Genomic DNA, 25,447 nt, shown 5'->3' with positions numbered 1-25,447 from the left:
GCGCATTGGAATAACATAAACAGTAGTATCGACGTGGAACTGCGGATATTCCAAGCCTCCACTGACTATGTTAAACTTAATTGGGTTGTGTTACCAACTAGTTCAGAGGTCACTGGAAACTTTCTTCTCTGCATAGGAAGTGATCAGCTTCCTTGGCACAGACAAGAAGGGATTCAGCTTTCCAACAACCGTGCAACATGACAACTTTGCTCCTCAGATCAAGAGTCAATCTCTAGGGTCGTGTGAAACAATAGACATGTATTTCACTCAGTCAGTCTAGTGCAGTTTACTTTCACGAGATGTAGAGAATAGAGAGACGGGCGTTTGTCAATAAAGGGTTAACATTTATTGAACAGTCTTTCTTCTCGTACAAGAGAAATGTATTGCCACAATTGCAATAATTGTTATTATAAAAAGTACGTACAGTAAGATAAGTATTGCGAAATAGAACTGTAAAAGCATTGATATGGTTTCTTAGCCATACAATGGTTTAAAAGTAATAAAACATATATACAGTCATATATACATTAGGCTAACATACTCAACTGGTGCTTCTAACTAAGCCTATCCCAGTGTGCCTGACCTAAGCCTAACACGTGAAAGGGGAGTAAGTAAGTAGCTTTAAGTTAAGTTGGTTTTGCCAAGGTTTGTTTCAAGAATTCTCGTCTAAGGGTTTAGTCAACACCATACCTCTGAATAGAATGATGGAGGATTGGTATCTCCTTCAGGGGTCTCTCTCGATATCCCAGTCACCTGCGAGGGTAAACCGGAAACGCCGTGGCTGGATTTCTCTGCACGAGAAAGGCAGCGGGTCTCTTCAGCGCGTCGAGGAAGGAGGGGGGACAGCGTCCGCGGGCAGCTGGAATCTGCTGGATGTCTTCGCAGAGGGACTGCTGTTCAGCTCCTTAAGCGTACTGCACCATAGTTCGCGCTTTGGCGGCGATAATGGTATCAGCAGCTTCACCACCACAGGATAGCAGGCTGCAGCGACAGAGTGCTAGATTTACCAACACTGGGTCGTGCAGGCAGCTGGCTTCAGTAGCTCGTACAACAGACATTGCTTAAGGCAACGTTGGTAATATTTATACCTGACAGGTGCCGGGTTTGACGCAAGTTTGCTGGACATAAGACGTCAATTAAAGATGTCACTAGGAAGTGATAGTTATCAGTTGCTCATTAGAGTTCTATTACTAATCAAAACATAGCAAGCGGGGATTTCCAGGTTTGCTGAGTTTTTATCTTGTTGAAGAACTCGGAGTGTTATCTAGGAATATCAGATAGTGACTACTGCTCTGTCATTGCACTAATTGGTCGCAAAGGAAGTGGCAGAGGGAACTATGCTGGAATGTGGCTCTGTTCGTGTGAGGCCAGAGATGACTTTTCAGAAAATCGCACTTGAACGGTTATGCCAATATAGGGAATAAATGGACTTATAGCCGAATAGGGGCATAAGGTCACAGTATCGATCAGGAACCTAGATAAACACGCAACACCCACTCCACGGGTTAATGTCCATCAAAATTACTAAAACTAAAGCAATTAGATGCATGTGTAACATTGCCCACCCCAAAATACATAAATGCATTCGAAATAGGCGTACTTGTAATACATGAATTTAGGTACTGTACGTTTTTTAAAGCATAGTAATCATTCAAAAAATTATTGCATATGAAATCAATGAACGATTATGCAAAGGGAATTACACATGAAGTATCTCTGACAGAAGAAAGGCGAGATAAATCATCACATAAAAATGCATTGTAATAACATGTGTGCTAGAGGCTGGTGTAATGTTGTTATGTCTCTAGATGTGTTTAGAAATAGAAGTGTGAAGCTTCTGTTCTCTAAGAATAGTTTTTACGTTAAGCAAAGAATTATTCGTGCCAAAAAAGGTCAATATTAGAAAAAATTGTCCAATTCAAAGAAAATAGATTTCCAAAGCTCCTGGCAGTTTTTGTTGATCAAAACTGAAGGCCGAATTCAGAGTTCATGGGAACGCTGTGTGTCGGAAAGCTTCTCAAAAGTTATTGTTTCTGTACGGGTGAGAACATCGTATCAGACAGGCTCTCAAAGAATTGGTCTACAAATTCAGGTGATATTTCAACCAAATTAGATAGCGCTGTAACTTGGCAGGTGTGAGAATGATTGCTGTCATCGAAGGCAGGACCAGCAATGCTCACAGAACGTTGTACCTGGATGATGTTGCCTTTGTCACTCGCTCCACTGTTACCACTTGGCTGTAGCACAGGAGTCTCCACGAATGCCGTCATCAGGATTGGTAGCCGCTGGGGACAACACAATGCGTGAGCCGTTATTGGACTGAGCAAAGTATCGACGTCCATTGGTACTGCTGATGGAAGTGAAAGACAGATGTCCAACACGCATTCATAGCCGCAAAGCATACACCGTAGCACAGGTAAAATGCAATTTTGCCATATCGGTCTGAATGAAAGGAACCAGGTCATGTTTAGATCTCTCAGCCTGGCCAATCCAAGGACGTTAGTTATCCTGTCCCGGTAGCGCATTGCTAGGATTGTCTCTTCCATTCCCATGGGAGCTATGTCTGAGCCGAGGCTTGCCATAACGAAGCAGGATGGTCAAAAATAGAATCCCTGCGACGATTCCCAAAAATAATGGTATGCCGCCAAAAATGGAGTGCACAAAATTAGGAAAGATTCCCAAAATTGCCTGGAAGGGTGTTAGCAGTCCCGTAAAGACTGTCTTAAATATGCCTGGGATGCTTGTTGCACTAGACATGTTAAGGAGTTGGCTGAACATTTCTACGAAATGCACGGGGCAATTTGTTGATAAAAGGTCATGAATTTCAGTAGCTGTCCTTGCAACTAGAAGATCATACGTCTCCTTAGATGACGTTATAGGCACTGTTGTCTGTAAAAGTACAGATTTCATTTTGCTTAATGTATCAATTCGTATAGAATAGAGATTCAGACGAGGCCAGATGGGAGTCACTATGTCTGGAGGCCCACTCGGAAACAATGCTTGCATACAACATTTGACCATGGACGTTACTTCTATTAGATAACTTTTCCCTGGCGCGAGGCCACAACATCTGTGATCCGTTCTAAGAATGTAACTCCCGTTCAAAAGTTGCATAAAGAAGGGCTCTATCTGAGTTGCAGGTGTGACTAGCTGGTGGCATGAAAGGTTGTTTGAATTTCCATCACATGCTCCGTGTAAATTAATACCCTGACACAAAAGTATACCGCTTAGTGAATGTTTACAATTTTCACCACTAAGAAATACATTTTTGTCACTGTCACTATAGCAAGAATGAGTGTATGGTAATTTCCATTCGGATTTTACATATCCTTTACCCAATTGTTCATACTGGCCAGCAGGTATGTACTCAAGGCACTTTTTAAATCGGAAAGTTGTTATCGGAATTGTGATAATTCCGTGTATTATCCATTCAATGACAGGACTCTCTGACATTGTCAATGGTAATCTCTCGAGTTTTTCGATGCTCAGGATTGTATAGTCTGCTCCTTTCTGTGCCAAACTGATCTGTTTATCAGTAAGGTTAAAACTGGAAAATAATGACGTTGTGTTGATTAAACGCCAAGGCACATAGCCTGAACGAAGATTTTGCAGCGTCCAGCCTAATTCTATAATAGAGCGTAATTGAGACTGGCCATGTTGTAACATTAGCAAATCTCTGTCTATCACATCAAAGGCAGAGGATACAATATTGTCCAAAGAATATATTCTGGAAGACAGAGTCGTTAACCCATTGTCTACCACAGAAAGTGATTTCTCCAAATTAATACGATCAATTTCTCGTATTTTTTCAGCAGTTTCAATTTGCTTTACTTTCCAAGCCTCGTTGTAAGCAGCATAGATACTGGTCGCTATGAAACGCTTTTGACGCTGTTTGCGTGGTCCAAGAATGAAGTCGCACAAATCAGCACCATCTTTTAGTAAAGACAAGTGTTGCTTAATTTCAGCCAGTGTGGACGAGGTTAGCCACTCAAGGCAGAGTTTCCCTACACTGTATGTTGTTATAATCCCTGGATGTTGTCTCTGGGAGTATCTTGAGTCTAATCTGGTCATTTTTAACCCCTGTGTTTTATTCAGGAATCTATCTTGACAGCTATTTGTGTCTGTAGGCCAGATTAACCACTTTTTCCAATCAGGATGTGTTCTGTTGAAATGTAAAATTTGTGACACGTCTAACTCAATATCAGCTGTTGCATTTTCTGGTATTGGCTTCGGAATAGACAGTGTTTTAAGGTCTTTGATCTTAGCTAGGCCAAGACAAGATGTTTGGTGTATTGTGTCATTTAAAAATAACATTTGTTCTGGTATCATGCAGGTTCTAAATAGTGCTTCAATGCCTTGCACCTGCCAATCTTTTGTACCCCAAATTGTTTTCGTTTCAATATTATTTTTCCAATAATCAAAACCAAATGTCATCATTTTGTCATAAAATGCTTCTGAATATATCAATTTAGAATTTTTCAGCATTGTTTTCATTCCTGTTTTATCTAACAGTTTGTAATAAAACGTTTCTGCATCACTGGTGTTAAACCCTGAGAAGTATTTGAATTTCTCAAAAAATGCTTTAGAACTGCTTTTAGGTGGTGTAGAACAATGTTCCCATTGATTATACATAAAAACATTTCTAGGCTGTGCAGATTTATGCAAGTAATGATCCCCATAGTGGGTGTAACAGAATAACTGCTCATAACTAGATGAACCTTGTAAATAATCATGATCTGTGAATCTAGCTGACATTACTAAATCAGACATCATGTCATTAATACTGTTAAAGTCCCAATCATCAGAGAATGTACTTGGTGTCACAAAGTCACTTAAGGAAACCTTTAGTTGATGAGGATACTTCAGGATTTCGACCGGACCATATATCTCATAGTCTGTTTTCTCCCATACTACCCCACCAGGTATTGGAATTGCTGTGACATTTACTGTTGACAGTTCTCTTTTCTTCACGTGGGATGATCTGTGTGGTTTCAGGACTAGGTTGATGTTCTGACTTGCTGTGTCCATTCAATTGTAATAAACTTTCCTAAAATTAAAACAAAAATTAGGCATAGTAGGAGTATGAATACCCCTGAGATGATCCAATGCTCAATCAACGGTGAATCCAGATATAGTTCTTTGATTTGTTGAAGGAGTCCTGTTGTATTTTCTTTAGAATACTTTTTTGTTTCTGGCATCACTTCGGGGTCGTTTAAATCTTCAGAGAAGTTGTCGAAGTTGATGAAATAACCAGAGGCAGTTCTGTCAATTGATGGGATTATTCCTTCAATCTGTCTCTCGGTAGCACTTTCTGATGCCACATCATTGTAGACTGGTGTTGTTTCTTGACGAACTGTTTCAATCTGTGTTTCAAGAGGCACGAGTTCCATGGCATTATTGCATAGTCCTTCATTGTGCACTGCAGGCTGATCGAATGTGATGAGTCTTTCAGTTTGAACCTCTTGGATTGTTGCAAGTTTGGGTATTCTGTTGTTTCTTGGGAGTCCACTGGGCCTACTGTTGATTATAGGCCACATGCTTGTGGTTTTACCAGATCGATAGACACGACTCTGTTCTCCTTTTTACCAGCAAGGGGCGGTAGCACAACTGATCTTGTTCCGGTGACTGCCAAGACAGGTACTGCTTTTCTGTAAGAAGGCCCAAATTCCTTCTTAACCGCGATCTTTTCTCTGACTAGATCCCCAATCTTTGGAATCCAGACAGGCCTTGCTGGGGCTGTTGCGGGTGGTGCCTCGTCAGTGGTACTTGGCTGTTGCTTTAACTTTATGTTGCTTAATGATTTTCTTGTTTCATTCAGTTCCTGTAAAAAAGCCAAACGATCTTTTACATCAAAGTGCGTTGTTTCTTCTTGTACCACTGACATCTGACTATCGAGGTCCTGAACTCGCATTCTAATTCCGAACAATAGTTCGTATGGGCTGAAACCTTTTAGAGAATTTCTTGGCATGTTGTTAAGACTAGTCTGGACACTTATTAAATGTTTGACCCACCCAGCGCCTGAACCTAATACCTTCGCTGTTATAGATTGCTTTATGTCACGGTTTTTTCTTTCTACCACACTGTTCCCTTCCGGGGTATGACGGACAAGAATACCGCAACCCAATTCCCATGCTGGCCATGGCCTCCTTATAGGCTCGAAAGCTGAAAGCAGGACCCTGGTCAGAATGGAACGTGGTAATTGCGTATGTGCCGATATTGACTCGCAAATCTTTTATAACCGTTCTAGCGTCAGCCGAGCGCTGGAGGCCTCATTTTTTAAGTGCTTTTCGTCTTAACTGTTAATAGGACGCAGGATGGGGTGTAGGCAGCGTTACGCTCTTTCTGACTGGTAGCCGGTAGCAAGGTTCGCTACTGCGATCCCTATTACAGTTTTCACAGTTGTTTGCATATATTTGGTGTTCTACACTCATTCCCGGCCACCAGAATACTGATTGTAATTCTTTCAGTGATTCCTTGATCTCTCTGTGCCTAAGACCCAAACCCATGTGTGCGTCTGCTATTAAAAATATTCTCCTGTTCATGTTTGGAATTACTCTGTCCCCCACTCCAGGGATTCGAGCAAAAGGATTGGAGTTTGCATCTATTACGTATGCATAATTGAGTGGATAGTTTACGGGTAGTGCTGCACAGTCGCCTTTTACGGTCGTTTTTACTGCCAGCATGGTTTCCCCGTCTATGTATTTATCTGTACGCTTTTTTGTGGCTACGGAAGCCGGTTTAGTTGCTTCCGCTGTGGCTGCATTAGCCAATGAATTCCCTGCAAAGTGAACGCCATCACGTTGAAGACTCTGTGCGTGAATCACGTGAGTCTTTTGTAGTTCTTTAGATAAAAGAGCTACCTCGTTCCAGAGCAATTTATGCTTTATTGTGGCACCTGTGTCATCTTTGTAGTCGTTTTCGATCCAACTCTGCAGTTTATTGTTGTAAGAGTTGACGCAAAAATGAGAATCGCACACTATAAGTGTCGGGAATTCACGTTCTGCATTTTCGAGCGCCATCTTTAAAGATCTGATTTCAGTTCTTTGAACCGAACAGTTTCTTACAGATTCAGTTTTTGTTACTTTTGGTCTGAATTTACCGCACAGCCAACGACCTTTAATGATCGCACATGCTGCATCGTAGGATTTTCTCTCTACGTTGAAATGCTGTACAAAGCTATCTGTATAGATTATACAGGCGTACTGTGGGAGAGGCAGGATTTCGATTGGCAGAGGATATTCTTCTTCATATTCTAAATCATTCAGTTCTTCAAATTGCGGGGCGAAATAGTATTTCACGTCTTCCGCACCTAGAGAATCTATACACTGTATCCATTTCGGATCCAGTGACACTGTAGGCAAGTTTACTGGGCTGAATAGCGCCTCGAAGGCGGATTCCGCTGTAAGGATATTAATCCGTTTGCCGTGTGCTAGTTCTCTTTCATTTGCTAATGCGATTTGCACTGCTTTCACAGTTCTTTCTGTGTGACTGAATGTTTTTTCTGCTTGTGTGTACAAGTGAGATTTAATTGAAATAGGTACCTTTTCTCCCTCATTAGAGGTTAGGTACGTGAATCCGCATCTTCCTGGGATGACTCGGATTACAAGATCGATCGTGTTCTCACGTGTATCTAATTTTGTTTTTGCTAACATGTCTGTTTGCAGTGATCTCAAAATTTCTGTGTGTTTTTGAGTCCAATTGATTTGTTTGAAATCAGGTTTAATTAGTTCGTAGAGAGGTTTAACCCTCTCTGCGTAATTTATAATGTAAGTTCTTCCGAAATTCAGAAAACCTAGAATGGATTGTAAATTCTTCAGCGTTTTTGGAGCTTGGAGTACAGCGCACTTCTCTAAGAAGTTGTCCGCTAGGCTTTTCCCTTCACTTGATAATTCGTACCCTAAAAACAGTACTGTCAGATGGGCAATTCGAGACTTTTTAAAGTTGAATTTGTAACCCTCTGCTGCGAACCCAAGTATAATGGTGTTCACTCTTTTCAAGTGAGTATCCAAGTCGTCGTCTGTGAGATAAATATCATCTACGTAAGACAATGCTTCATCATCATAGATTTGTAGTAACTCTGTTACCCTAGCTGAGAATAGTCCTGGGCTGTTCTTGAACCCCTGTGGGAGTCGACAGAATTTTTCTGCGACCCAAATGCAGAGAAAGCGGTCAAATATCTGCTTTCTGGTGCAATGTTTTGACAAAAGAAACCATTAGAAATGTCTAATGTTGTTTTATATTTTTTCCTAACTATGTTATTCATTAGGGCTGCACTATGCGAGTTTTGTACTGCAAAAGTTTTGCAACATGTATTAAGATGTCTGTAGTCCAAAACTAGACGATATGAATTGTCTGGCTTGGAGACAGGAAACAAAGGATTGTTCATTTGAGAGGTGCATGTTTCAATCACCCCCTGGTACTCAAGTTGATCTAAGATCTCCCTGACTTGTTTTTTAGCTTCTTGCTTTATGGGATACTGCCGTTGGGCAGTTGGTTCACTTTTTAATTGGATTTTGTGAGGCGGTGAATCCTCATCCCATCCTACATGATTTTTATATAATGCAGGTGCCTGGGCTACTGCCCATTTCCTTGCATATGTATATTTTTTATGAATCGGAATGTAATTCTAGAAGGCAGGCATAATCACTTCTTCGCCACGAGGGCACTCCCTGACAAACTCTGGGGGCCAATCTTTTTCAGCTAACAGAATATCATAGCCTTTTGAGAGCTTATCCCAAAATAGACCCCTAATTTTCCTAGTCTTATCACCCTCCATACGCAATGTTATTTCGTATATTTTATGGGGCTCGCTAAGTCTGGCGTCGGCAGTTTCAACCTGAATGTATTCATTCGTGTCCACTGTCTCCAGATGACTCATCAAGATCTTGCGCGCTATACTGATTTCTGCTGCACTGTCCAACATTGTCAATGCCCACTCCCCATTTTTCAACTGTGTCCTCAGTATTCTCGGCATGGTTGATTACTCTAATACTGTCTACCTTCTTTTTCTGAAATTGAGATTTCTTATTTTGAGCAGGTTCCTTGTCTTTGGACTTGGTGTGCTCTCCTGGGTCTGACCGTCCTCTTCTTTCCGAATTCTATGGAAAAGATCGAGAGGGACGTGTATCAATACTTTGATATCTATCAGGTTTTTTCAGATTATCCCTATTTCTAAGGTTATATCTTTTCTCAGAGGGCTCCCTCTGGGGAGACTGGCGTTCTCGAGTCGGAGTTCTTTCCCTCCGTCGAGGAGACCTTCCTCTGGACTGGAAAACTTTTTCCTTGGGAGTGGATTGTTTATTTCCATCCCAGCTCTTTTTAGGAGTGTTTGAATTATTTTTAATAAATAATTTTTCAGGATTTTCGAGCAGTTGGGGCTTAACTGGTTTTCCACCCAAGCTGTCTCTACCTAATTCTTCATAGCATTTTTCTATGATTTTTGCAAGCTCAACAGGATCTTTTATATCTGTTTCCCTCAACTTCTGGCGGATCGCCACAGATGCTGCTTCTCCTCTAATGTTGGCTAATAATATAGCCATGACCTGCTTGAAGTCTTTCAGTAATTTCATACCTTGTTTTAAAGCGGGCTCTGGACCGAATTCATTTTGAATCTGTTTTAGCACTTCTGGTATTACCGCCATAGACGGAACACCGTGTGTTTTTGTGTAAATGGAAGCAAAGACTGTACCCCAAGTGTCGCAGTCCTCCACGTGTGGTGCGATTCCCATAGGAAGGCAGATGGTCAAGATTCTGTGTTTCTCAATAGGGGTAGTATCAGGAAATACTGCCTCTATTTGAGTGATTTTCTGGGCTAACCAGAAAGGAATTTGTTCCCGTTTTACGGGTGTTTTACCAAGACATGACTGTATGTTCTGTGGTGTAATTTTATTAGTGTTCCCCTGATCAGGGGTCAGCTGTGGTGTATTAACAGCTGGCTGGACTGTTGCAGTCCGCATTACATATTGGACTAATTGCCTATGTATTTTTATTAATGTGTTTAGCTGTACTAACAGCTCTTCTCTAGACATTTTTACAATGTCAGGATGTGGTGTGTAGCTGGCTAGAACCGGCCACGTGGCTCCTGGTCTACCTAGTGGACCGAGCCTGGTAATGTGATCATTGTGTTGTAGGGCGCCATTAAACCAGAGCAGGTGCTCTTGAAATTTAAGTGGAATTTCAATCTCCTCGAAAGGAGCGTACTCTTCCGGAGGTTTCTCTATTTTGTAATAGTGAAACTCTTTTGTTATAGTGTTTACCGCTGGAAAGTTTATCCATGAATAGAATACCTCTGTCTGCCGATACTCGTGAGCCTCTATCACGAAAATTACTGTACCACCTTGAGGTGTCAGTCCGTTTACTATAAGTTTTGAAGTTATAGATTTTCTTAACTGTGCCGGGATGATTATTGCATCCGGGTCTGTGTATTCGGGACCCTGCTGAGTCGCATCTGCTGCGGCCCCATTGGTTCCGTTATTTTCTGGCATTGTAAAAATGCAAGGTTTGCAGAGTAGGTCTCCAAGGAGACAAAGATTAGGTGCACAATATTTTGGAACACTGTATCCTTCAACGTTGAATAAACCAGAGCTTTACATAGGAATCTCTTCCTACTGAGTTCGGGCGGATTTTAACCTTTCACCCACTCCAGACGTCTATTGGAGTATTTACGGGAGAAAGGGGTGTGAAATATGCACGACTGAGTTACTCTAAAAGTCTTGCGTTAGTTTATCGCCTTACCAAACGTTGGGCGCCATGTAGTGTAGTTCCTAGTTTCCCACTAGGCCCTGCGCATTGGAATAACATAAACAGTAGTATCGACGTGGAACTGCGAATATTCCAGGCCTCCACTGACTATGTTAAACTTAATTGGGTTGTGTTACCAACTAGCTCAGAGGTCACTGGAAACTTTCTTCTCTGCATAGGAAGTGATCAGCTTCCTTGGCACAGACAAGAAGGGATTCAGCTTTCCAACAACCGTGCAACATGACAACTTTGCTCCTCAGATCAAGAGTCAATCTCTAGGGTCGTGTGAAACAATAGACATGTATTTCACTCAGTCAGTCTAGTGCAGTTTACTTTCACGAGATGTAGAGAATAGAGAGACGGGCGTTTGTCAATAAAGGGTTAACATTTATTGAACAGTCTTTCTTCTCGTACAAGAGAAATGTATTGCCACAATTGCAATAATTGTTATTATAAAAAGTACGTACAGTAAGATAAGTATTGCGAAATAGAACTGTAAAAGCATTGATATGGTTTCTTAGCCATACAATGGTTTAAAAGTAATAAAACATATATACAGTCATATATACATTAGGCTAACATACTCAACTGGTGCTTCTAACTAAGCCTACCCCAGTGTGCCTGACCTAAGCCTAACACGTGAAAGGGGAGTAAGTAAGTAGCTTTAAGTTAAGTTGGTTTTGCCAAGGTTTGTTTCAAGAATTCTTGTCTAAGGGTTTAGTCAACACCATACCTCTGAATAGAATGATGGAGGATTGGTATCTCCTTCAGGGGTCTCTCTCGATATCCCAGTCACCTGCGAGGGTAAACCGGAAACGCCGTGGCTGGATTTCTCTGCACGAGAAAGGCAGCAGGTCTCTTCAGCGCGTCGAGGAAGGAGGGGGGACAGCGTCCGCGGGCAGCTGGAATCTGCTGGATGTCTTCGCAGAGGGACGGCTGTTCAGCTCCTTAAGCGTACTGCACCATAGTTCGCGCTTTGGCGGCGATAATGGTATCAGCAGCTTCACCACCACAGGATAGCAGGCTGCAGCGACAGAGTGCTAGATTTACCAACACGGGGTCGTGCAGGCAGCTGGCTTCAGTAGCTCGTACAACAGACATTGCTTAAGGCAACGTTGGTAATATTTATACCTGACAGGTGCCGGGTTTGACGCAAGTTTGCTGGACATAAGACGTCAATTAAAGATGTCACTAGGAAGTGATAGTTATCAGTTGCTCATTAGAGTTCTATTACTAATCAAAACATAGCAAGCGGGGATTTCCAGGTTTGCTGAGTTTTTATCTTGTTGAAGAACTCGGAGTGTTATCTAGGAATATCAGATAGTGACTACTGCTCTGTCATTGCACTAATTGGTCGCAAAGGAAGTGGCAGAGGGAACTATGCTGGAATGTGGCTCTGTTCGTGTGAGGCCAGAGATGACTTTTCAGAAAATCGCACTTGAACGGTTATGCCAATATAGGGAATAAATGGACTTATAGCCGAATAGGGGCATACGGTCACAGTATCGATCAGGAACCTAGATAAACACGCAACAGTATGTGTCAATCAGAAATGCAGCTTTGTTATTGCTGCATTTCAGTAACAATCCCTCCTTTGTGTGCTTAGCTCTGCCTCTGGCAATTCAACTCGGAGAGCATTTTGTTTGGCCATCACACTGTATAGCGTGTGATGGTCCCTCCTCCCTCTTCAGAGCTTGTTTACTTCCTGTGTTTCCCTTGAACAGTGGGGCAGACTTCGCTTTATCTGGATTCATGGCAGCCGCACACTTCATATTTCAGCTGCGCGGGTGAGTCAGTGTTGTGTAAAGACAGTGAGCGGCCTGTCAGTCCCTGCAGCTTTTTATTTTTTTCTTCAGCATGGCAACTGCTTCACCGATGCCGTGCCCATTGTTGCTGTCATTCTTCTCCCCAATATTAATTCATATATTTATATTGAACAGGTGTGTCCCCACCCCTGTCCTGATGAAGACCCCACAGCAACGATAGCGATTCTACCTGCACAATAGAGGGTCGAAACGTCGACAACTACCCGTAGAACTCAACTCCACGCCCTAAACGCCTTCATTATTTGAAATCTGTGGAGTATGTTGTTATGTAGGAATAATACATTGAACCTTGTGGTCTAAATTCCTACACACACTGTGTAGTATGTACAAATGATGTATATTTACTGATTTAATTGTCACTATAAAATTTCCTCCTTTCCTCCACCACTTCCTCACAGGATCACTCCCTCCCTCCTCTTTCTACTATATTTGGGGCACTACGCAAACTGTTTTTACGTAATGAGATAATTCATATATTTGTTATAAATATTCACATTGTGATTAAAACAGTGTGGACAGATTTGCTTCTTGATTGATTTATTTTTACTGTTTTCCTTGTAAATTGATCCTTGAGTACTGGGACCCCTTCCTTTCATTACATTGTCATTCTTCTGTCTTCATGTTTCAGCCTTGCAGGTTAAGTCAGCGTTGCATACAGAAAGCGAGTGCCCTATCATGCCTCGCAGCTTTGCATTGAAACAAGCAACAATAAGGCTGACTACTCATGGTCCTATACCTTGCTGCTGGGTCTCTCCCTCCTGCCCATTCACATCAGTGAGCGTCATTCAAGTTGCATCCTACCCGTAAAAATCCTGCTACCGGTCAAGCTTTGGTCACTCTGATGTTTACTCGGAGCAATATATAAAAATAATATGTTGCTTCTTGTGGAAATATTTTGAAACAATTCTGCAATTGACATGCAAACTTCTCATGACTCCTTTGAAAGGTGGCCACTTTTTGATCAATGATCAGTGGCGGACAACAAGCAAGAAGAGTCAATTTTTAGGTTTCGCCTGGGGCACAGAGCTTTAGCTCCGACCCCAGAGAAATCTTATGTCTCTACAGTGTACTCTGAGTCCCGCCCTCTGTTCCATTGGCTAGCTCCATAAATGGAGGCTAGCCATTGGAACAGAGATCTGTCCGTCAAGGCCGGACCAGATTCGGGGGCGTTCCCGAGATTTTTTCCCTCTCCACCCACTTCTGTTCGTCATCACGGCGGTGGGTGGGTGTTATTTTTTTTTTCGAGTGGGCCTGTTTTGTTCCTTTTCAAAGTGTCTGTTGTTGGAGTTGGCTGCAAGATTCGAGTTCCCACGAGGCGATCAGGTAAGGAGCATTTTGTTTATAAATGTGCGTGCGCCGTGATCCCCCCCCCCTCCCGCTGTCCGTGAGCCGTTCCCGCCCGCCCCCCCCCTCGGTGTCCTGTGCCTGTTCCCGCCCCCCTCCCGCTGTCCGTGTCCGTTCCGCCCCCCTCCCCGTGTGCCCGTTCCCGCCCCCCCTCCCCTTTCACTCTCCGTTGCTTGTTTTAATGGCCACTGCAAGTTTCACGGCTCCGCATTAGCTTGTGATATGAAGCCACGAAAAAATGTCTGTTCATTAACTGAAGAAGAGAGAGCGGTGGCTCGAGACTCATTAACGGGCCCCGGCAGAGGAGCCGGCACCGATATGAGTGGAACTAGGCTGCCCTAATGACAGGATCGCCGGGTGCCCTTTGCGGAATGCAAGAGGGACGCGACGGAGAGGGAAATATTGTAAAGAAGTGCTTGAATTAACTGATATTGCCCTTCCCGGGAGAAACGAGGAGCGAGTCGCAGGGAAAAGCAAGGGAACTTGCAGAGGATCCCTGCGGTGTGAGGCGCTGCCGTGCTCTGCCAGGAGGAGAAGGAGGAGGAGGCTGTGGTGTTGGAGGCTGGGCGGCCCGACTCCCTGACGCCAGCCAGACCAGATCAATCCAGAGAGGAGGAGGGACTCGGAGCGCCTGCATGTGTGTGTGTGGGGAGGAGAGGGGAGCTAGCATTGGAGGAGCGGGCACCGGAGAGCGGTGGCTGGAGGGGGGTACGCCACACCGGGACACGCACGGTAAGCCCCCGCCTTTATTCACTCCTCGTACTGCTCATTATACACCCGTCCTGGCCCACACAATGGGGCACAAGACTTTTGGGAATGTCTTAGCCGGCATGATGGCGCCACTCAGGGGGAGAGTGAAGGACCGGCAAGGGGGTCCGTATGTCTCCCCATTCTCGAGTCTCTGCTTCCCCTCACCCCGGGGCTTGAGCCGGGGTGGGGTGTGCGGTGCTCCGGCGGCCTCGGCTCCTCTGCTGGAGCAAAGAAACAAACAAGGCACAAAGAAAGTTACAAGTTTTCACAGAGCTTCGCTATGGGCCCGGGGCATCGTGATAGCGATGGCCCCATCCCTCAAGTAGTTTTGTTTTCATTCTGCGGCTCTACCAGGTGATCAGCTCCCGTTCGCTGCGGTGCCTCAGTTTGTGTGAATTTTATCGCAGACGCTGCAGAGGTTTTACAGCAACAAAGAGTGGGCCATTGACTTAAGCGGAGCCAATCACTGTATGAAGCAGCCAAGAGGTGTAGTACTTCCCAACACTTTATGAGGCCTATTCGCTGTTTTCAGATATCTAACGTGCTTTAAGGACCAGCGCAGGCCTTAGTTTTGAAAGCAGTTACCATGCACGTTACTTGCAGTGAATATGCGTCCATGGAGGGAAGATAAAAGAACAAGGAAAGTGGCTAGGACAGCGTCTCTTTAAAGGTAGAGTTTTGTCTCTTTCTCCCATCGCTCCGCAACGAGATGGTTTAAAGCGCTATATGCTTGTTTCCCCTTGTGTGCAGCAGTTTTAGTGCTGGGCTGGATCCTGCGTGGAGGGAGGGAGCCGGGGAGCACGTTAGCAGCAGGAAGTGCCCTTCTTGGAGCATGCCTTTGAATGAATGGCAGTTGTTTCTTGCGTCCGCCAAGTTCTTTAAATTTGTATGACTGACCGTGGATCCGGTTTGTATCTAGGGGGTGCAGGAACCAGACCACATTTGTTTGACACATCTCAATCTATGCATTCAAAAAAGCGCATGGGTTTCCACTTGAACTGCCTTGAGCCAGTATCGTTTTTTTAATTAAGACGTTTAATGAACAGCAAAGCAAAAAGGGCTAATGCAATTGACTGATAATGAACATTGACACTACAAAAAAATGAGGCTGCAGTGCATCTGTCAGATCCCTTTAAAACCCAAAGCATCTCCTGCCCTCTCCCCTCCTTCCCACTGCGTCGGCAATAAAACGATAAACCGTATTGACACAAGGACGAGAGTATCGCTCTCGGTGTTATTGGAGGAAAGGGTGAAAGTGCCACCCGGCAGCCGTTGTGTTGACACCTACCGCTTTTTTTCTGTAGATATTTTTGTTTCCCCTTGCTGGTGGCGTGTGTTGGAGGAGGGTCTGCCCTGACAGCTCGCGTGGACCGCCGGTGCCTCGACAGGGCCCTGCGCGCATCCTTCTCGTTATCCCGCAGCCCCAAGAGGATCACTTCCAGGCGGGATTAGGTTACCCCGGAGGCAGGGATTTGCCCTTGTACTGCCTGTTGACCCCTCCAGTCCTCTGGTGTGTAATACTCGTTTTAGTAGACTTTCGCTCTTGCCTGGCATCATTAATCATTCTGCCTATTACATTTACATCGTTCTGTGCATTTAAGCTTCAGGGAGTCGGCTCCCCAAATCCAAAAAGTGGATGCTTTGGAGTTCCACTGACAGGGGCAGAAGATAACGTCCGGGTGCATTTCTGTAGCGTTTAAATTAAATAACCGGAACATAGCGCTTTTGCACGGTGACATTCTAGCACTGTATACTGCTTATACCTTCTGGAGTGATCCTTGTTTAAGGAGAAATCCTAGTCACTCCCTTAATTCCCCGTTTTCATTGGTGACAGATCCATCATACTGATTTGCTCCTAGTTGCTCATTTGGTCGTTCTTGGCTTTTTTACTCTTCCTCAGTGCCCTGTAATTAGTAGCATAAAAAAAGTGCTCCTATCTCTTTGTTTCACTTTCTCCCCTTTTAGACGTTTGATAATAGTTGACACCTGTCCCACATAATCTGTTATTGGCATGGCATTGCACCTCTTCTCACGATTTTCAAACCTCTTTGGATTTTCTTTGCTGGAAGTTGATTTTACGTATTTTTATGTAAAATAAAGATGCCTCCACTTCAGTGACTTGTAGGCAGGGAATTATGCAGCAGGGAGCACCAAATTACATATCAGGGTTGATTTAATTTATGCTGCAAGAAAAGGGAAGTTATAGGGCATAAATGCTAAAACTTACAAGAGCAGGCGGCACAGATAACTTATCAGCAGTAATAATAAAAACAGCTATTCCTTGGTGGAACAACTTGCTCCACCTGCTTTTTCAAACAAATTCTCCTGAAAAAAGCTTCCTAGATTGCTGGAAGGGGCAGTCCCTCGAGTCTGGGGTACACCTCCTCCACCTCTGGCCAAGTTCGAACCCCCGCCCCACGTACGCAGGTCTCCCTTCATTGTTTACCTCCTCTCTTTCATCACTTCTCCCTTACCCTCCCTCTATTTCATGCTAGAGGCTTCATGCGAGCCTCACCTGGTGAAACTCTGGTTCTGTGCCACCCCTGACCTCTGTGTGGGGCTTTTTGCGTGTATGTGGGGCTCTTTGCGTGTGTGTGTGTGGGGGGCTCTTGCGTGTGTGGGGGGCTCTTGCGTGTGTGTGTGGGGGGCTCTTGCGTGTGTGAGTGGGGGCTCTTGTGTGGTGTGTGTGGGAGGCTCTTGTGTGTGTGTGTGTGGAGCTCTTGTGTGGGTGTGTGTGTGCAAACGCAATACGTCTTGCATTTGCGACAGAGTAAGCTATTGGCATTGTAAATGACAATGCCATTTATTTATCTGTTTTCAAAACCAACACATAAATAAAAAGTTTGTCATTTACAATGCCAATAGCTCAAACTTTTCCGAAGGCGAAACCGTTGCATTGTAAATGCTTGTTTATGTTGGTAGCCCCGTCCGGATAACCAAGGTCGTTTAATTTCTTTCCATTCGTTGTTGCCAACACTAGATGGCTTGTCCCACCCACAATGATTTTTCTTTTGAAGGGATCTTCAGTTCACTAGTATGTCAATAATATTTGAACATCATGGTTAAAATGATTGCACTTTTCAGGTAGAAAAGGGCCAACCCCAATCCAGAGCAGAAATCAAGATCACTAAATCGGAAATCACAGGACATTCACTGATTGTCAGCGACTTTCGTTTTACAGAGCGTTACATGTAGTGCGGGTGTTAAAGCCTAGTGGTGAGCAACAGGTCGGGTGCAGAGCTGGTTCAGGCTGGTTCAGGTACTCGAACATTATTGACTGGCTTCATAGTTCAACCCTTGCTCTCGGATTTTAATTTTGTGCAGCTGTCGAGAGGTCTGTACTCAGTAGTTTACATCCCTCGTCCCCTGGGGTGCCCAGAAGCATGCACACTTGAAGGGAGGGGAAGATGTCTGATCCAATCGAGTTTGCAAAAGTAATGTGTCTTGTAAAAGCGGCATTTACATTGACAACTCTAAATGTGTGCTGTCCCTCCAACAGGACCTTTTTTAGGGGAGCACATATGCCATTGGTTCAATTGAATTCTGTATTGTGGGCAATATGAGCCTATGCTCCTTAATGCCCACTGGGCATTAAGGAACATAGGCTCATATTCAATGCTACCCTTTCAGGGCTATTGGTACCCTGCTGTGACCATCTGGAAAATTATGGATTAATTTCCCACCGGATTGTTGATGAGCTATTAGGGCGCCGGCACGGGGATTTGCAGTGTGCAGTAATCCACACAATGTTTTTTTACTTAAAAGGGCATCCCAGTAGGGCCTGTGCCCTCTGTAAACAACAGATGCTACCACTCTTGGTTTCAACCTACTGCCCACTCCTAGGGAATGCTAAACTTTTGAGGCACAATACTTTTTCGGAGGCTTATTGTAGATGGAAAATGTGCAAGCATTACAAATTAAGGAGTGGAGACTACTGCTCACTTATCCATGGTATACGTAATACCGTGGAAGCAGTGGGTAGGAAAATGTGCATAGATTTATATTAGTAACTGCAAACTTCATCATGCAGTGTGCTGTAGGCTAACACGTTGCTATTTATCTGTGGTTTCTTATATTGCTTCTTAACCCAGCGCACTGGGGCCACTTGACAGTTACTCACTTGGGAGTCTATGCAGGTGGGTGTGTGCTCTCCACCAAGGAGCGCCGCGGGGTAAGAGCTCTCCTCTGAGGCTCCCGGGTTAGGGACTACCAGATCGGTAGTTTTCCCTTATTCACTCCGCCATCTACCCCATCCTACGAACAATCCAACACCTTTATCACCAGACAGTGATAATATCATGTCTTACCTAGGGGAGACGATGCAACGCCTGAGCAGATTGACTACAGAGCTGCTCCTTCACCTGGTTCATGCCCTGCCGCCACGTGGGGAGAGGTGCTGGACTGGACCCAACGCTGAATGGTTGCCCAAACTGGAAACAGATGCTCAGGTCACTCTGGGCTCTCGGCGCTCAGGACTTCGGAGGAAACGCAGTGCTTGTGACCGGGCTCAGACAAAAACGGACACCGGGGATGGCTGAATAACAATGCCTGACCCCAAAATGGCTGTTGCGCGGTCAGCGGCCCACAGGTAACACTCCTGCCTCAAGAGTGAGTCTGGAAGGGAAATCTCCGCTCGCCAACGAAGTTAAGGTGCTGCATCGGGGGAATAGGACCTGCAATCAAGAGCAGGCGGACACGGAGATCGGGGACGGCTGAATAGCAATGAATGACCCCAAAATGGCTGACGCGCGGAGAGCAACCCACAATGAACTATCTCGAGGTTTGATTCCCGGGGAGCCAGGCACCCGCTTGCAGAGTTCAGAGAAAAGCCGCCCTCACATCGAGCTGGTAGCTGACCACGCCTCCCGCTCGCAGAGGCACTGACATAAACCCGGCTCTAACCCACCTGGCAGCCGCACTGCAGAGGAGTGGTGCCCTTCACCCTATTCTGGGATCGGTGGCCGAGAATCCCATCCCCTGCACTACTTTAGACTTACCGAGCACGCTGCGGCCGTTCTGCTTTAGGGGCTGACCGACTCCAAAATGGCGCTCGAGAGCTGCGGGATCGATGCAGCTACAGAGCGGGAAAGAGACTAACAACTGGAACACCTCAGCGGTCACGGGAAGGTAGGCTATTGTTGTCCATTGAACCAAAGGTTGCCGCTGGAGGGGCTCACACATTGACCAATATGGATGACCCAGATTTGCTCTCTGATTATAGGAGAATGACTCTAGAGGCGCCTCGCCTGCCCTGCTAATGGCTGTTACCTCTCCCACTGGCTGTTTTTCTCTCCATCATTCCCCCCCTCTGAAGACATGCGGACACTTGCCCTGTCCACCTGCCGCATTACTGCATAGATCAACCCCCTTGCCTGACCTCAAGATGGCTGCCTCAGTTGGTCACTCCACGATGCTTAACTACTCCTGACAATCGAACTGGTCATCAACCTGAACTTAATCACATCCCTCACAGGACATTGATCCTGCTCTCTCTCCAGGACATGTACTTTTTTAACTTTCCCTCGACCGTGGAGACCCTGCTATCTGACCGAGGCCCGGTGGAGCTACCTGTTAGCTGAAGAGGAGATGGGTTTTGGATTCCCCCATGGCCGTCACCTACCCAGCCGGACTTTGGCAGACTTTTCTTTGTCTCTCTGTCATATCCCCCTCCCTCCCATTCACCCTACCCCCTTCCCCCTCTATGCTCCTTTCTTCTCGTCTTCTATACCTTTCATGTTTTTCTGTTGAGACCTAGCTATCTGACCGATGCCCGGTGGAGCTACCTGATAGCTGAAGAGGAGATGGTCTGCGGACTCCCTCCCGGCTGTCACCTACCCAGCTGGACCTTGGGCAGACCTACCCTTTGTCTCTCCATCTTATCTATACCCTACCCCCTTTCCCTTCCTCACTACATTTTCCTTTTCTTCCATGCTCCATTTTTTTTTTTTTTTTTTTTACTGGTATCCTTGGTAACTTGTAACTGATGTATGTTTGCTAATATGTGGAACCTTATGTAAAGCGCTCTGATACCTTTGGGTCTAGCCAGCACAGGTCTGCCAGCGCTATATAAAACTTTTCTATCCGCTCTACTCTTCTCCACTTTCCTGCTACTGACCTTTGCCCTCACCTGTCCTGGCCCTTAGTCCCCACCCTATTTATCTGTGAATTTTCCCTCGTCAATTGAGATCTAGCTATTTTGTCTGATGCCCGATGGAGCTTCCTGGTTCAGCTATAGGGGAGACAGGCTGGGGATTCCCTCCTTGGACGTCACCCACCCAGTCGGTCTTCCGACAGACTTCCTTTCGTCTCTCCTGACGTCTCTTCCCGCATCCTCCCTCTATTTATGTCTCTCCTTCTCTCCTCTCTCAATGTATTGAGACTGAACTATTTTGTCTGATGCCCGATGGAGCTACCTGGTTTAGCTATAGGAGAGATGGGCCGTGGATTCCCTCCTTGGTCGTCACCTACCCAGTCGGTCTTTAGGCAGACTTCCTTTTGTCTCTCCTTGTTGTCTCTTCCCTTATCCTCCCTTTCTCACCTCTCCTAATTGTATTGCCTCTCCACTACTTTTCTCTCTCCTTTCTCTCCTCTCCTAATTGTATTGCCTATTTTTTTGATGTATTGTGTAATTGTTGATCTTTTTTCTGTTACATTGTTGATTCTCGTGAAAAGTGCTCTGATACCTTCGGGTCTAGCCAGCGCTATATAAAACTCTTTAAATAAATAAATAAATGAAATAAACATACATGCAGATATATGTACACAAGTGAAGGACATGCAGCATAGTTAGCAAACTGGAAGCCATCGCAGTGGCAAGTGCCAGCCTGTACTGCACACGCCTGGCTCTCGCATCCCGCACACTAGATTTAGATTTAGTTTATTGTACAGTTAATAAAAACTCACAATTTTAAAACGTACAAATATTTAAAAGAAGTCAATGGCTGGTTTGGCTGGTGCTTCGAGTGAACCCTCTGGCTGTTTTGTTTAGTCTGGTAGTCACTATGTTGAAAAATGTTGTTATTCTGCAGTTTAGCTGAGTTTCTTTAGGATTAAAACAGAGCATCACAGCTTGCCTGCAACTTGTTGTGCCCTTCTGGTTCCATAGGACCCGAAGCAGAGAACGCCTTATAGCCAAGAGGTTTGTGCAGATGCAGATGATATGTATGAGGTCCTCTTTACCATAAAGACAGAGTCGGCAGCGGTTTGCTGAGTTTTCCCTTTTCCATGGTGCCAGGTGGGGTGCTTTAGGTATGTTGCTGAGGCGCATGTTGAGAAACTTGTTTTTTGTTTTCTGTGTGAGGTCTGTTGTTAAGTACTCTTGTGGTTTTAGAGCACTGTAGCCTTTCAACCCTACCCATCCATGCAATCTCTTGGCTAGGGTGGCTTTGTCCTCAATGGATGAAACCATCTTGGTGAGTTTCGACACCACTTTTTTGAAGGTGCCAGTATCAGTTGATGACTCTCATATGTTTGTTAATCCTAAGGTCTCCAGAGATTCCATTAGGAAATTCCTTGCAGGTGAGTTGTCTCTGACGGACAGTTCAGTCCAGAGGTAGGCATTTAAGGATCCGTGGTCGGCGTCTCTGATTTTCCACCAACTTTTTATGTATGCGCCTCTTCTCTCCACCGTTTGTTTCTGCAATCCGAATTCAAGACGGGTTTGAGCGGGCGATGAGTAGGTGGGAAGATGGAATATTGCCCTGTATGCTCGACTGATGGTATTGTCTAACGTCGTTGCGTCTTTACCTCGCATGGATTCACTGCCGTAAGTGAGCATGGGCTGTAAGCGAGCTCTTATTACCTGTAGGAGAGGGCCCAGTGACCGGTCAGGGAGAGCTTTCTGCAAATGTTTTATCGATAGATGGAATGTCGTGCCCTTCCGACGGATGGCCTCTAGTCAGACCCTCCAGGAATTTGCGATTTCGCAGTTTGCCGTGAAATCGGCACTTTTGTAAAAGTGCCGTGATTTTTACAAAAGTGCCAGCGAAATCTGCACTTTTGTAAAAATGCCACGATTGTTTTTACAAAAGTGCCTGCAAAATCGGAAGGTGATGTGTGCCTGCCTGAGGTCAGACTTAGAACACCACCCCTATTATTGCAATGTATCCCCTCCTGTTATATTCTGTAGGAATTAATGGAAAAATCATAGAGAAGATGCATGGGATAAGAAAGATATCATTAATTTACAATGTTAGCTTGCCTAGTGATCTGAAATAAAAAGTTCAATAATGGTGTGAACAGCCTGGGGTAACCAGTGCTAGTGCTTCTGCCTCCTAGGATACACTTTAGTGACTGGGGTGTCCCTACTGCTGACTTCCTCACCTGGAAACACAAGACATGGAGTTACAGAAATGAGAACATTGTCGCTCATGTCAAGACCACTGGTGTCAATAAAAAGGATCAATGAACTTGGAAGATACAGAGGATCTCTCTTTCAAAATGTGACCCCCCCCCCCACCACTTTTATCTAGGAATAAGGTGGAGCCTCTCCAGGTACAGCAGGAAGACCTGATAGGATTTTAGTTTCACTGCCCTGTTCGCTAGAACCATAAGACTTAGTGAGATATTTCCCATGGGTCTAGAATCAGTGTGACTAGCTGCAGCCAGTGCAAAACTACCACGATGCCTACTGCGGAAAAAACCCTTGGTCTTTCTGGGCCTGGATAGTGGAAAACACAGGCATCCACAAGGACAGGGATGTTACAGTGAGTCCTTGAATAAATCTCTGCAAGTCCACGATCCCCCAGTCACCCAGATGTTTATGTGCCCCTCTCAAGAAGACTTCCATACAGGCTTCAGTAAGCTATGGAATGCTGTTTGCCCTTGTGGTCTCTCCTTTTGTGACGCCGGCCATTACACTCTATTCTTCCAGGGCAGGTTCCTGCCATTAGGACAAACTGCATTGAGTAGGTGGGCAGGTGCACAGTCTTAAGATGTCACGGTGAAGTACACTATCTGGCAGCATGAAAACAGTGTAACTTCTTGTGGAGTCTCTGGTGGGGCGGCAGTAACAAACAAAGCCTGAGCTTCCAGTTACAAGTAGAGTTATAACCAAGTTCATCCTCCTGTGCTTTACAGCTTTTTCCAGGCTTTCTAGAAGTCTGAGGAGTGGCTAGTAGCCAGTCTGGCCCTTTTTATTGCTAGGCCACACCCAACACAACACAAATTGTGGGGTGAAAGGAAGACCAGTGTGGGTACCATTACAGAGTTGCACTGGCTGACAAGGAAGCAGATGTATATTCTTCCATTCTCCAGCTCGCAAAAGTGTGGCCACGGTTAAGCAACATGTATGTTGGTACATTCAAAGAGAAGCCACTTACCTTGTTCTCCTTCAGTAGGACACCGTTCATGCTGTACATGGTCTGCAGTACTCATGGAACACACTGCATAGACATCAAGAAATGCAGCTTTGCATGAACTATATTAACTAAGCCAATGTACGGACCTGAAGTCCATCTACTTATCCCTAAGACTATCTTTGACCCACCCAGTACACATGCAGAACATCCATATATCACCCTCGTCAATCATTACTAATCACCATGTATTTAGTTATCAGTTGACACACATTACAACATACTCAATTATGTTGCATGGCACAACAAAGTGGCCATAAGGCACAGTGCAAACACTATGTAAAAGAAAAAAAAGTCAAACAGACTTATGCATTTCCCTGCTACACTCACCGGATGCATCTTATTTTGATTCCATGGTCCATCATTTGTTCTTTAATTGCACCCTTCTAAAATTGACTTTTAAGCAGTACACAGTCTTACTTTTATGTCTGAGTGGCTTCGGAGCCCTGCAGTGGCCAAGTTGCTGTATCTTACCCAGCTTTTGCAGCCATCTAACCATTGATTTAAGGCTGAGAATGAATGGTTATGAGTAAAATAAAGTGCCACAAAAATGCCGCTAAATTTCCATATTTGTGCCGCTAAATTTCCATATTTGAGCCGCTAAATTTGCTAATCCATGCCGCTATATCCTGGGGGGTCTGTCTAGTTGATGTTTGAAAGAGCCATTGCCATATATTATGACACCTAGGTATTTATAAGAGGCTACCTAGTCTAGCCTCTGTCTGTCCAGGAGCCATGCAAATTTCCGTTTTTTGTGGTAATTCATTGTCATGACTTTTGTTTTATTTAAATTGATTGTTAATGAGTTAGTTGTGGAAAATGCGTTAGTTTTGTCCACAAGATGTTGGAGGCCGATAGGGGACTGGCTGATGAGGACTAGGTCGTCTGCATAAAGGAGGTTTGAGAGCGTGATGTTGCCCAGCCGTGGTGCGTGAGATTTAGCTGTCTCCAGCTCGCCAGGGAGATCTACGAGGAAGAGATTAAACAACATAGGGGCTAGGACGCAGCCTTGTTTCAATCCTTTGCTGGTCCTGATTTGTCTTGAGAGGTGCGTGCTGGGTCCCAGTTTGATCCTGACCCAAGTGTTAGTGTATAGCATTACCAGCTACTGTAAAAGTGGGCCTGGAATTCCCCATCTATCCAGCTTCCACCAGAGTTTGTGCCGATCTACATGGTCAAATGTGGTGCTGTAGTCGATGAAGCACAAAAAAAAGAACTCTTGGTGGTTTTTGCTGCGTCTGACAAAAGGGTTAGCGCCATGATGTTTGTCGTGGTGCCCTGGCTGCTGCGGAATCCGGTTTGGGTTGCTGGGATGATGTTCTTTGCAGTTGCCCAAGATGTTAAGTCCTCCAGGATGAGGCCCGCATAATTCTTTGCCTCGGTATCGATTAGGGCTATGAGGCGATAGCTGCTTGAATCATTCCTGGTGCC

The sequence above is a fragment of the Lissotriton vulgaris genome, chromosome 1_1 (assembly GCF_964263255.1).
Source record: "Lissotriton vulgaris chromosome 1_1, aLisVul1.2, whole genome shotgun sequence".
Lineage (NCBI taxonomy): Eukaryota > Metazoa > Chordata > Amphibia > Caudata > Salamandridae > Lissotriton > Lissotriton vulgaris.
The sequence above is the reverse complement of the archived record's forward strand: the minus strand, read 5'-3'. Positions refer to the sequence as shown.